The sequence below is a fragment of the Macrotis lagotis genome, chromosome 4 (assembly GCF_037893015.1).
Source record: "Macrotis lagotis isolate mMagLag1 chromosome 4, bilby.v1.9.chrom.fasta, whole genome shotgun sequence".
In the NCBI taxonomy this organism is placed as follows: Eukaryota; Metazoa; Chordata; class Mammalia; order Peramelemorphia; family Peramelidae; genus Macrotis; species Macrotis lagotis.
The window spans coordinates 135,435,196-135,450,309 of record NC_133661.1 but is presented as its reverse complement, the minus strand read 5'-3'; the positions used below and the strand labels follow the sequence as shown (position 1 = coordinate 135,450,309).

The 15,114-nt window shown below is 33.9% G+C and overlaps 1 long non-coding RNA gene across 1 annotated transcript in view; it reads left to right on the top strand.

The window, feature by feature from the left end:
* LOC141520041 (uncharacterized) overlaps positions 1 to 14,607 on the top strand; it is a 55,644-nt gene extending 41,037 nt beyond the window's left edge. Inside the window, exon 3 of the long non-coding RNA XR_012477522.1 lies at positions 14,549 to 14,607. This is a non-coding gene — a long non-coding RNA (uncharacterized LOC141520041). The remainder of the gene's footprint in view (positions 1 to 14,548) is intronic.
* Positions 14,608 to 15,114: the final 507 nt, after the last annotated feature.

Sequence of the window (15,114 nt, the reverse complement as noted above, 5' to 3'; positions counted from 1 at the left end):
GTACCAGTTCAGTGAGTTAGGCTAAGTAAGAAATGAGGCAGAAAATGGGTTCTTTAACCTAGTCAAAAACACAACAACAATAAAAATACAACCTGGAAGTGAAGACTATTAGGGTTTCTGGCTGCAACATAAACAAGTTCTATGTACATTAACTCTTAACCAATCAGGACTCAAACATTAACCAAGAGGGGTTTGGTCTGGGATCTATTATTGGCCAACCAGTAAGAACCAGAAAAATTTGAGAATTGCAATACCCTAAGATGTCTTGCCAGTTTCAGAGATTAAAATTATATTTCTATGAGCAAAGCAGACACAGTTAAGGGTCTGATACAGAATAACGACAGAAAGGAGAAGAGAAGTGAGGAGCTGCATTGCCCACCTGGCCAGCAGTGGAGCAGCTGATTCATATTTGGCAATTGGATCCAAAGGACTCTAGAAGAGAAAATGAGACTGGTGACTTAGCACAGCACCCCTTCACTCAAATTCAGTTCATTTATTTGTCTTGGCATCATCTCCCTGATGTCATGGTCCTCTTCAAGAATGAAGGATAGGGGCAACTAAGTGGCACAGTGAATAGAGTACCAGCCCTGGAGTCAAGAGGACCTGAGTTCAGTGTGAGCTCAGACACTTAATACTTACTTAGCCGTGTGGCCTTGGGCAAGTCTCTTTACCCCATTGACTTTCAAAAAAAAAGAACCCAAATACAAACTAAAAAGAATGAAGGACAAACAACAAAAACCCTAATTGGGAAAACAACACATAAAGCTGGAAAACAAATGAATGGTATGGAAGTAGTTAGGAAGTGTCACTAGAGAGAAAACTCATCAATCAGAGCCTAGCAGCCCAGATATATATTCCAAGGTTGTGGAGGGTAGAAGATGAAGACAATAGTTAGCATAGAGAAAACATACTCAAAAGCACTTTGAAAAACCCAAACCATACAAATCGGAAGTAATATTATTTTTATTCATGTTTGAAACATTTAATTGAAACAACTAATTCTCATTAAAATTGCACAATGGAGAGATGATTGGACCTAGAGTCAGGGAAATGTAGGTTCATAACTGGTCTCAGACATTTATGAGCTGTGAGACCTTAGGCAAGTCACTTAACTACTGTTTGTTTCAGTTTCCTCATTTTGCAAAATGGGCATGACAAAAAGCATCACCATTTAGAGCTGTGTTGTGAGGATGAATTGAGACAATATTTTTAAAGTGCTTAACACATAGTAGGTACTATATGTTAACTATTACATATAAATTCAGGGTTTTTCATTTTAAGATTTCCTTGTTTATTTAAACAGCTTTGCAGACAAGAACATTCATTTTGAATTGATTTACTTGCTTTTTCTCTTTTGTGTGAAGAGAAGAAGACTGCCTTTTAGGCCAAATACTTTTAAAACATTGTCTAACTTGTATAATAATTTCTTTCATTGTGGAGGAAAGAGAGCTCTTGTTAGGAAAAATCACCATAGCATTTTGCTTGATAAAAGAGTGTAAATGCTTTGAAACCATCAATACATGCCATTATCTTAAATGCTCTCTTTTGAAAATATTTTTGTCTCTGGTACCTTTGCCTATATAGACATTAATATGGTTTAAAACCATCAAGAATCATAAGAATTTTATGTTTTGTCCTTCATTTTCAAAGAAGACTACAATAGCAGGGAGCTGATGCCATGATAAGTCCCTGAATTAGATTTTAGTGAGGGGGGGTACTATGCTAAGTCACTAACCTCACTTTCTCCTCTGTAGTTATCTGGGTCCAGTGGTTAGATATGAATCAGGAAGACTGGAGATGATTCTAGATGTTAGGCAATCTACTTTAAGTGATTTGCCCAAGGTCACACAGCTAGTAAATGTCAAGTGTCTGAGTCTGGATTCAAACTCCCGTCCTCCTGACTTTAAGACCAGTGCTCCTGACTCTAAGACCACTGCACCACCTAGCTGTCCTTTAGAATTTTATAGATAAAGCCAAAAGATTCACTTTGTTTAAACTAATATGGGATGAAATAATAAAAAATAAATGTTCATGCTTACAGGATGAATTATTTTCTCTGACCTTCAAACATAGGGGTAGAGGGTACAGAGGGTTCTGATGACATGTCTGTCCTTGAACCTATACATTTAATTACAAATTTTATTTAATTTTAAAATATTTGTATTTTAATCAGCCCTTGTACTTATATTTTTATTCTTCTAAGAATTCTAATCATATAGTATCACTGAGAAAACATTGATGAACCAGCTTTATAGTCATAATTTTTGTTGTGTGATGATCTTTAAAATAATATTCATAATTCGGATTAAACAAATCTAAAGTTGGATGGTGCTACTCACATTTTGTCAACATGATACCAAATTAACTCAACTATTTGTTCATCTTAATATTTTTTAGAAAATCAGAGGAGATGTAATTGACTACTTGTACTGTCATATACATCCAACTGAAAGACATTCATCAGTAATCAACTCAATGCCATTACTAGATAATATTGTATTCTGAATCAATGGTTGTTTCTCATGCTTCAGGACTTTAAAATTTAATGTAATTTTTACTGCAACTGTGATTATATCAGTATAGTGAGCTCCTGGTGAAGAGTTTCTTCTTCCAACACACATTATCACCTTTTCTTCCACTTAGAGTATTATAAAATTACCTAGCACATCAAGAGGTTAAGTGACTTATCCAGGGTCACACAATCAATATGTGTCAGAGGATGGACTTGAAGTCAAGCATTCTTGTCCGCTAGAAGAGAGCTCTCCATCTTCCCTACCTCTTAGGTAAAATTTGTTGAATTTAAGAAAAGAACTTTTATTTTAAAGTTCCTCTTGTTTTTTCATCAGAAATCAAATAATACTAAGAAATAAGAATTCATGGACAATACTTGATCTTGAAGTGCTACAGAAAGGATTTATATTATCATATGCTACTGAACTAAGATGCTAAATAGGTTAGTTGAAATAAGTTAAAAATGAAATGTTACTTTTATATTTATGTTTGCAATTTGGAGGGTGCAGCAAGAAGGTCTAGTAGTTTCCCATGTCCCTTAGATAACTTAAACATTATGTCAATAAACAAAGTGTTTACTTTTTTTACTCATGTCCTTAGTTCTCCCTCTTGTTCCCCTGCCAGGATCTTGTCATAATGAAATTAATCAATTTTAACAGCTATCAGTTTATTCTAATATGTATTTCCCCTCCAAAAGAGCTTTCAATAGACTTAAATTCTAAGAATAGACTAAAATAATTCAACCTTTCTTACTATTATCTTAAGTGGGAAGCCTAAATTTCTGTGTAAACTAAACACAGTTCAGCCCAGTCTAAAATTGTGATAATAAACCTTCTTACTTTTATTATGTTTTATTTGACAAGTCTTGAATATGATTGCCTCTAGGTGGTTTGGTGCTGCTTCAATCTTTTACTATATAAACTGCCTCTCCTGAGAACTAAAAATATATCCTACCAAAAATCACTATTTGTCTTTTTTAGCATTTTGGATTTGTAGGATTGAATCAAGAATTTCTGAGATGAAATGGAATATTTTGTGTTTATATGTGTATTATATGTTTTTGTATATATATACATACATATATACTCATAAAATAAACATATATATAATGTAGCTGTATTTGTATACACATATGTAAGTATTCTTACACAAAGACATATATATATATATAAGCATGGATATGTGCACTTTACATATATATATGTGTGTGTCTGTGTTTGTGTGTGTGCGTATGTATCTATAGACACATATATCTATATGGAACCTCCTGTAATGTGCACAGAATACATGGTCTTTCTCCTTGGAGCCAATGAGAGGAGGGGGGAGGGGAAGAACCTTGTATAAGACCAACTTGAAAGGTTTTCTCCAATGTGTCATTAAGGTGTTTCAGAGCATCTGTGTTGCTGCTATGTGAACTGGAAGGGAACACAAAGTAATCAATTTCAGTTGAGAGCACTAATTTATCACCTTGCCATCTTTTATTGCAAGGTAGAGAATCCCTCTGCTCTTTTAGACCAAACTCCCTCCTCCCTCTTCCGCTCCCCAACATACAAACTCTCATACTTAATATCTCATTCTCTTCTACCCCACCTACTTAAAAAAAATCAGAAACTAATACAATCTTTGTATCTTTGGTCAATACTTGCTCCCATTTATGTGGAAAATTTGTTTAGCCACAAATTTAATTTCCAAATTGAAGCATTTCTCCATTATCATATACTACTGAGCCAAGATGTCAAAAGAATAGGAACAATTAGTTTAAAATGAAATATTACTTTTTCTGTAAGTGGGAAGGGTACAACAAGAAGGGGGTATGACAAGTGATGGTTTCTGGGTAAATTAGAGAACTCAAACTTTATGACAATATGTATAGTGATTATTTTGTTGCTTGAATGGCAAAACCAAAAACCTATACCTGTCAAGTTTTTTATCCTGAGTTTATGGTGTTGACATGAAATTGAAATTAAAGTCATCTCTAGCTAGTCCATAGTTTCTTCTTTTCTGAGGCCACAACATTTAATGACCTTCACCTCTTGGCATAGATTTGTTCTTGGGGAAGTTCAACCTTTCCTTTTGGGGATTGTTCTTCCCCTTTTCACCATCACTGGCTCTTTGTTTCCACTATGGTGTCTTGGGACTTAAAATTTATAAGTTTAATGGGTTGTCCATAGAGCAAGGAGAGGAATACAATATGAATCAAGATTGGAAAAAATGTTTATTTTTTTTTATTTTTATTTTTGCAAGGCAATGGGGTTAGGTGACTTGCCCAAGGTCACATCTCTAGGTAATTATCAAGTGTCTGAGACTGGATTTGAACTCAGGTCCTCCTGACTCCAGAGCTGGTGAACTACCTAGCTGTCCACAAATAGTTTATTCTTACATATTAATTAATGCTAAATCTATTAAGTATCACAGTACATATTAGCAGACAAATTTAGACAGGATTCAGAAATTTAATTTATAACTACATCATACAGTTGGCTGGAAGGTTGATGGTCACTATCATAAATGTTACATAATTGGGCAATACTGCTAAATATGCATTTCCCATTTCAGCTCTATTATAGGCATTGTTTGATCAATAAGTTCACTGATGTTCACTTGCTTTGCCACCAGCCCACTCTTGCCATTGCTGCAACTTCAACCATTTTGGTAGATGATGCTTTCACTGCTTATAAACTTTTCAAGCTCACAAGTTCACCTACTTAATGAAACTCAGAAGATGAAAGGGATATATCAGGTTCAAACTTCCCTAGTTTGAGACATGCCCCCCCCCCCAGTAAAAGTTGCTCCTTGGGTGGAATGATCATGAACCTATGTCAAAGAAAGGATTCTATCCTTACCTATATCTTACCAGAGTTATATCTTGTCCCCTTCAGAGTGACTGCCAAGAAAATACAAGTTAGAAATTGTTTCTACTTTTAAAATTTCACAAAGATCTCAGCTCCTCCAGTTCTGCAGCCAGGCTCTAAAATATCCCTGATCTAATCTTCAAAATTCTCTTGTAATCATGGGGAATGACAACATTAAATGTTGCAGTTGAGAAGGACCCCATCAGACTTCTTTTTGGGATGGGATGTTGTGTTAAGTACTCTAAATGCAAAGACAAAGAAGAAACAGCCCTTACCCTCAAGGAGCTTACATTCTGCTTGGAAGTATAATATACATACTATACATGTATATATACATAAATACATATATATATATATATATATATATATATATATATATATATAGTTAGTAATTTCAAGCTGATAGGAAAGTTATAACAAGTCAGGGTATAAGAAAAGGATTAAGGGAGAAATATTCCTAAAATAAGTTGAATGCCCAAAATAAAAACAAAAAAGAGATCAGAAATAAAACAGGAGACAAAAATATTCACTCATTTGTCTTCCTGAAAAATTTCCTCAGGCTAAAAAAAGATATGCTAGGGTTTTACATTAGTATATAAGCTTATTTTCTTAGATTGTGAAAAGTCTAGACTTCGTGAAAAAGCAAAAGCAGCCTTTCTGGCAAATTATTGGACTTGCAGTCAAGAAGACTGAGGTTCAAATCCCACTTCTGGCCTTGATTAGACATGTGAACCTTGGCAAAATATTTGATGTCTTCATATGTTAAGCAACTCCTGAGGATTTATCTACTAAGTTAAGACAAGATACCATCTGCTTTGGCATAGTTCTTTGCATGCTTGTAGGAAAAAGAAACTTCTAAGATGAGTAGAATAGAAAGACAGGTAGGAAGTTTTGCTTGAGGTCATACTTTGTAACTCTATCAAACATTAACTCCTATGAGTTTGCCTCTCTACTTAGCATTTTCATAAAAACACACACCAAAATAACATCACCAGGAGCTCTTATTGTTTAGAATAAAATAATATATTTTTTATTAGTTACTCTCCTGAAAGACTGGTTCTCTTTGTATCTGCTTTGTATTATGCTCTTCTTCCATTCAATCCAGAGTACTTTCCCACAATCCAGATGTATATTATTTTCTAATCCTTACAAGATCCACACATCTTTTCATAAAATACAAAATCCCAGCATGTTTTTCCTTTTTAATTCCTAAGATATATACATATATATGTATATATATATATATTTTTTTTTTCTGTAAGCCCTGATGTTTTCTATGTAACTCCCAATATTTCTCCCTAGACCCCAATTTCCTAACCAAAGCACATTACTGATCTGATGCTTTCAACAGCCTGGTAGCACATCAATAAACTAAAGATTATTGTGCTTTGTCAGGTTTTATTTTGTAACATTATGGGAAATTCTCTGCTGCTTTGGATGAGTGCATAAACTCTTATTGCTTGACAATTAACAGAGCTAGTAATAGAAAATGCAATGTAATTTACCTTAGTACAAGGGATCTCAGTTAACAAAAATTAAACTATTGAACTCTCCTCTTGAAGGAAAGGGAAGTCTCCTCATTATGTTAAAAAAGAAAAACAGATTCCAATGGCAAGTGGGTGCTGAGTCTGGCTGGGTGGATTTATTGTTCAGATTATGTGTTTTTCTGACATGCATATAAAATTATAGCTTTTAAACTGGACAAAACTCTTTCTTTGTTAAATGAGTATTTTTTCCCTTTGGTACTATAACTTAAAGTGTACATTCTATATAAATAATGTTGGGGGAGGTTCTGTGTACATTCTGGGGTATTTGGATGTTGAGAATTGTCCTTATCTTTAGGGCTATAGCATTGCTCATCCTGTATCTCCTCTACTCTTGGTATCTCTGTCTCTTCCCATATCATAGCACTAAAGAAGAAAATATACAGTGTAATTAAATACAGAGCCATCCCGTTAAAAGTGAAGACCTCCCACAGTGCAGAGAACTGGATTTTACAGACTCCCACAGAGACCATATGAAGCCTTCATTCAAAATGGCATCTGCAGCTTTGAGCCTGCCTTCTGCCCTTTCGAAGATTTCTGCTTAGTTCAAAGAAATAATGTGTTTGAACATAAGCATCCTGATAACTTAGTAAAGTTGCAAGGGAAGTTGGGGTCGTTGTTGCCTCGCCTTCTTGGGAAGAGAAGCAGAATTGCTGCTTCAAAAATTTTCTCCTAGCTCTTCATATTCTGTAAATATGCGTTCAACAGAAACCATCACCTATTCAACATATCTTAAAGTGGCCAAAACTATATTGAACTCTGTGGCAGAGGATGGGGAGGTACTAATAAAGTCTAAGATATGGGACCCACCTTGTCAATGTGGTAAAATAGAAAGGGCATGAAAGTAGAAGTGAAATGAGGGTCAAGAAACCTATGTTCCACTCCTAGCTATGGTACTACTTACCTTGGTTATTTTCTTACCATCTCTGAAGATCAGATAGGTAAATAGATCCTTGAAGCTCTGGGTTTTATGATCCTATGATCTAATGGTAATTCTTCAAGGATCATATTACTTAGTTGAGGAAGCACTGTGAAACCAATAGAACCAACTCAGAATTAGTACCAGTTTGTGTAATGTAGACAATAATGGCAATTGGAAGCTAGAGGACTACAAGAGTGAAATAGTGAAAGAAGCTAGCTAGACTTGGGGTCAGGAAGATCTTGATTTAAATTCTTCCTCTAATAGTAACTAATTATTAATCCTTAAAGAAATCACTTACTGTGTGGTAAAGTAAACAGAGAACTGGCCTTAGACTCAAGGTACCACAGAGTCACATCCTGTGATGATGTATTGTGTGACTAAGGGTTAATCATTTAACTTCTCAGTTGCAATTTCTTCATATGTAAAGTGAAGGATTGCAATAGTCTTTAAGGTTTCTTTCAGTTTTAAGTCTATGATCCCTTAAGACTCTCTGAGACTCAGTTTCTTCATCTATAAAATGTGGATAACAATATCTTTAATAATTACTTCACTGAGTTGTGAAGAAAAATAAGAAATTATGGGTTAATTATGATGTAAATCATTAAGGGATATATCAATTGCTGTTATTTTAAAAAAAGTCTCCTCTTGGTAGAGAGATAAGCTGGACTTTTGAAGACTTTACCAAAAGGTATAATAAGGAAAAAAAAGTTGTATTATGAGTCAAAAACCCTATGTTTGAATCTCAGCTATGCTACTAATTACATGTGTGTTCTCAAACAAATCCTTTGATTCATCATCTGTAGAATAAAAGTTTGGACTAGTTGACCTCTACAGTAGCTATTGGGTCTAAATCTGTGATGATGTTATTCTGTTAGGATTTGGAAAAATAAAGAAAAAAGGAAAGAATTACACTTTGTGGAACTGGTTTATACAAATGTGATAGCATACTAGATGACAAGAATGAGGATTCAAAAAGATCTTGACAGATAAGGAAGACCTTTAGGTCACACTTAATAACATCAAACAATATAAGGTTTAATCTAAAGAGCCTTACTAGATGGCAAAATGGTTAGTGTTGGGCCTGGAGTCAGAAAGACTCACCTTTCTGAGTTCAAATCTGGTCTCACATATTTACTAGCTGTGTGACCCTGGGCAAGACACTTAACCTTATTTGCCTCAGTTCCTCATTTGTAATATGAACTGACAAAGGAAATGGCAAACCACTTTAGTATCTTTGCCAAGGAAAAGCCAGAGCAGGTCACAAAGAGTATGACTTGACTCAACAACAACAACAACAACAATAACAACACCACATAAAGAATTAACTGTTTCAAAGAATTGCCTTTATAAGTACAAAATGAGGGTGGCATGGCTAAATACCGTTTTATTCTCTGGGGTTTTATTGGATTGTAAGATTCATATGAGTTAACAATGTGATATGTATGACTCCTAAGAAATCTCATGTAAAGTTAACTTACATTAACAAGGTCCAGAATTAGGGAAATGATTATTATTTGCACTGGATAGAACCAATTTGGAGTAGTGGGGTCAGTCTCATGTGTCATATAAGCAGATTATGGCAACCAGGATGGGGAATGGGACTTGTATTTAGTTATATGACCATCATATAGTCTTGAGATTGTTGACTAGAAGAAAAGATTTAACAGGGGCAATAAGGTGACCCAGGGGATAAATGAAGAAGATCTAAGTTCAAATGCTACCTCAAGTACTTATTAGTTATGTGATTTCCCTGGCCTATTCACTTCCATTTGCTTCAGTTTGATCATCTAAAAAATGACAATAATAATAGCACCTATCTCTGAGAGGTGTTATGAGGATCCAATGAGATAATATTTGTAAAATACTTAACTAGTGCTTGACTAAGTTTTAATCAGAAACTAAATTTTAGCTATGTTCATGATAATGATAGAATTTTTCACAAAATGTGAATTATTGCCAGGAAGAATAGGGAACAGACTCACTCTGCTTTATCTCAGAGGGCAAAAGTTCAAGCAATGTTGGAAGATGTTATGAAGATAGAGTTTTAGTCTTATAAAGAAGCACTCATCTCTCAAAGGACAGTAGTCTACTTCAGTAGGGAATTGCATTTCCTCACACTAGAAATCTTGATGTCAGTCAGCTAACATTTTGTAGGTGTCTACCTACAATGTGCCAGTTTAACAGTATATTAAATACTGAAGATGGTTATTCAACTAATATTTTCCTTTTAACTCTGTCACTGTGTGTTATTGATGAACTGCTCTTCTTTTTAGGGAATCATTTGGGGAAATAAGTAGTAATATTCCCAGAACAAAGATTAATGTTAATGTAGATTCCATTATCTTCTTTCTCAACAGATGATCATTTCACATCTAAATTTTTGGGAGATCTTTTTAAAAAATAAATACTGATTTAGTCAGTCAATTAGCATTTATTAAATGCTGGGCACTGTGCTAAGTTGAACAGAAGATTTAACAGGACCACCTAGGTAGAGGACTGGGTCTGGAGTCAGGAAGTTGTTATTGAGTCATTTTTCAATTGTTCATCTCTTCATGGCCCCAGTTAGGACTTTATTGGCAAAGATACTGTAATGCTTTTTAATTTCTTTCTTTTAGCTCATTTTACAGATAAAGAACTGAGGCAAAGACAGTCAAGTGACTTGTGTATGCTCTTGAATATGAGTTGACCTGACTTCAGGTCTGGCACTCTATCACTGTGTAGTCAGGATGATCTGAGTTTAAATGCAGTTTCAGTCATTTACCAGCTATGTTACCCTAGGAAAGTCACAGAATATCTGCCTCAATTCCTTCAACTGTAAAACATCAATAATAATAATCATACTATCTACATCTCAGAATTATTTTATGGAACAAATGAGATGATATTTGTGAAGTGCTTAGCATAAAATAGGGGCTTAATAAAAGTTTGTTCCCTTCCATTCCTCAAGCACTAGGTCTACCAAAATAACATTCCCACCCCCAAATTTGCATATTCTAATCGGGTAATCAATATGCAAACAACTATATTAACAATAACAATTCTTAATATAAGCTAAATTGGAGATGATCAATGGAGGGAAGGCCCTAAATATTTAAGCCAGGAAACAATTAAAAAAGAAAACACTCCCATTCAATGATCCAGAAGAGTCAGAATCTGATATTTATCTTGAGATGGTCCTTCAGTACAGAGGAAGATAAATGAGTGAATGCAGTAAAGAATGATAGCACGAATTATGGTTAGTGACTTATTTTGTTCTATTGAGAAGGTAAGGCAAGAATGTATTCTCCAGAGCACTGACATGATTCAGTGAGCTGCAAAGATACAAGTGTGGCAACATTCCAAAAATTGATACATTAGCAACATTAAGCAGCTACTATTCAATAATGAGAGATAATTGCTAATAATTTAATTACATGGTTATTCCTAAACAATGAAATCCTACTGCATAAGTAATATGCAACGTAGAGTTTTGCATATACTTATTTTGACTTTAAAAAGATAGCCTAGGATACATGGGGGCTAAAGAAAAATCCTGCTAAAAGAATATACCTCTACACTTATAAATTAGCAATTGAGGATTGTGAGCAGATGGGTTTGAGTTTGGGATGTGATTGGAAAGTAACATGGAAGAAAGCACTTAATCATGACACCACATCATAGAATATACAGTAAATTGGCAATTGTTATAAATTCGTGATTGAGTACTATGACCTACATTCACATAATCCCACTTGACCTTAACTTATATTATTGTATTATTTAAAAAAAAAAACCTCTTTTATGGCTAGCATATGAAGAATAAAGTTTTGTATAAACTTTTTACTGTCATGTTAAAAATCTTTTAAATAACTTAGTTTCTTCATCTATGAAAAGAAAAAAATCATAATATCTCCCTCAAAGGGTTGTAAGAATCAAATGTGAACCTTAAACAGCTATGAAAAATTTAATTATTATTGTTACTATCATTATTATTATTACTATTATTGTAATTGTAACTTATAAAAATTTTTTAAATACATTGCTCATCCTTAGCAAGAACAGACAGACACATCTCAGTTTAATACCATTAAGACTGGGTTTATGAATAACAACTCAAGAAAAAAATCAGTCTCTCAATTATTGGATTTTTGAGTCTGTATAGCAGCAAATAAATGGTCTGATTGATTTTGTTTGACTTAATAGAGTGACTAGGTGTTTCAGCTTTGTATAGATGCAGAATTAGTTCATTCTGCATAATTCATCTCTATTGGAGTATTTATTCAGTTCTTGAAATGTATACAGTTGGATAAGCAGTAATGTCACTGAGATGGGTAAAACTCATAGAGATCAAACTTTTGAATGCATATATAAGACTTTGGCATTTCTCACCCTCTTCAATAAATATGGAATATGACTTTTGTCAAATAAAAATAAAATGTCACATGGAAGACCAATGGAAATGATTTGGGATTTGTATAAGATCTTTCTGTAGCAAAGTAAGGATTTAAGTCAAGCTGCATGCATTTGTTCTGCCTTAACCGACATTTAGTTGATAACTTCAGTGGGGAAAGTACACAATGGACATCTGTAATATTGATGGAATGGGGTCATTACTATTGCCTTCATCATATTTGAATAGTGAGCTTTGTGGTTAGAAAAGCGTTTCACACACATAGATAATGATGAATGTTCTGGATGTGTGAGTCAGGATTTAAAATTGCCCTGAGCTGCCCCAAGCTGCCTTACACACACAAATACTACAAAGAGTTTAAGATGAGAACATTAGACTAGACTTCTCTAAAGCTTCCCTCCCTTCCCAGTGAGCAAGTCTATATCAGATTTGCTGAAATGTCCTACTTGACCCTGTACTAACCTACAGCCCAAAAGGCACAGAGTAGGAGGGAGCTAATCCTAGCACGTAGGTTTAAGCAAACATATCGCCTCTTGAAGCAGACAGATTCTCTTACTCTTTCCAAACACATACTTTTTAGAAAGTAAGAGGGCACATGGGATTGAGGTATAGTACAATGATCATGGAGTTTTACTTCAATTTCTGTGAAACTCTGATGTGGGTGCTTCAAGACAGCATTTGAAGATTGTGTCCATCAAGATTATTATTATTATTATGGATTATTATTATGGATCTAGAGATCATACTTCTTTGATTCTCTGTCAGACTTCAAAGAATTTTAGGACATGTGAAAAACTAAAAATATGCTTTTTTATCTGATATAGACATTGTTTTGTATGTGTATGTGTATGTATATTTTTATCCCTAGTGATTTTTGAAAATAATTTGTTAGTCATTTTTTATTTGAGTTGCTGGTATTTTGAACACTTTATTTTATAGCATCAACCATCCGTTTATGTTACTTTTCTTTAATTTGACCTTGGAGACATTAATTTCCTCATTATTTTAAGGATAGAAGTGACACATTTTCTACTAAGTCTGAAGTTTCAGTCAATTTTGAAATAATTCATATTAGGCTTAACAATATACCCTCCAAACTCTGCATTCTACAATATAGATTCATGCCATAATTAAAAACTTGGAAAAGTATACTTAACAATTTTATGCATCCATTGAATTAAGTTGAAAACAAACATTTAAAAATATAACTATTGTACATGAATAGAGTCATCAAAAATTATAAATACCAAAAATATACAGAGAAGCATGGGAAGTCATTAATTTATATGAACAAAATGGAGTAATCTGAACCAGGAAATATAACAATGTAGGTGGTACAACAGCAATTACAACAACAACACTAAACACCATGAAATTAAAATGATCAAACTTGATCCCAGATAAAAGATAAGGCAATGAACCTTCCCCTATTCTTGGCAAAGATAGGGGATGAAGAGAATGAAATGATATCCATTTATAGATTTCATTGATGTGCTGGTTACTTTGTTGACTTCCTTATTTTTTTCTTTGATTTTTATTTTTTGTTCAGTATGACTTTTCTGTTAGAATACAGGGGAAGGATGATATATATCTAAATATAGAGGTGATAATAAATTACAAATAACAATAACAGTTGAAAAACATATTGATACATGATAAATATAGCTGCTGGGGTGGGTGGGAGAAGGGAGGAGTAGATAAGTAGTTTCATTAAAGTTGGGAATTCCTAGTCTGAAAATTTTCTGAAAATATGAATAAGCTACTGACCTATAATTTAGAGACTTAAAGAAGCATCTAGCCCACTAAAAAGGTCAAATGATCTCTATATGGTCACATAGTCCATATCTATCAGAGGCAAGACATAGATCCAGAACATTTTGACCCCAGATTAACTCTCTATCCACTCTTTTATGATGTCTCTTCTAGCAGTAATATTTATTCAGTAAATTTTAGTGATAAATATAAGCTTTGTTTCTTTAGTGTAGAAACCCATAATGAGACATATCATGTAAACTCAATATAATGTATATTAACTTTGCTTTTACAGTCTTTTTGCTTTTCCCTCTACACTCCCAAACTCTTTCCCTGCTAGGAACTAGGAAGTCTGGATGACCCCAGGTACCTTGATCAACCTAGGTCAGAAGGCAGTATTAATGATATCTATTATAATTATCTTACCAGAAATAACTGTATTATATATGATCAAGATGTTTGAAAGGATAGCTATAGATACAGGTAGATTTAATGTAATATGTCTCTGGGTCACTATTTTTTTAAGCTTCTGTCTTTTCTGTGTATCTTTTTGACTCTTTCACTCTCTTGATTTCAGTTGAAGTAGAACTGATTTCATCAAGGATACTTCTGGTTGGGAACTTCTTCCAAGGTAAGACAACACCTTTTCTGCAATTTAGAGTTTAAGCAGATTACCTTGGGCACTGAGGAATTAAATTCTGTATTCATAGATCACACTACAAATATCTGCCAAAAGTGACACCTTTGGTGTTCTTGACAACCCAGGTTTTCTTGATTCTGAAGACATTCTTTATGTTAGCATACTTCTCATATTAATTAATTATATGATTCAACTTTTATTCTATTTGCTTATTACCTAGATGATACTTCCTCTAATCTACTTAATTCTTCTCTTATATTTTGATTTTATATTTGTTACTGTTTTGGTCATCTTATTGTCTGTTGGTAGATCTGACAATGATTCAGGAATTCCCTGATAATCATTGTGCTTTGTGGTCTCTAATAAGTGTATCTCTTTCCCTAGAGCAAAATTGTATAATGGTTTCGTAGAGTCCAATTTTATAGGCACCTTATGATGAAGGACTTAAAAATCCCTGGAGTCAGTTTGAGGCAGATTTGAAGGTACAGCAGACTCAACAGATG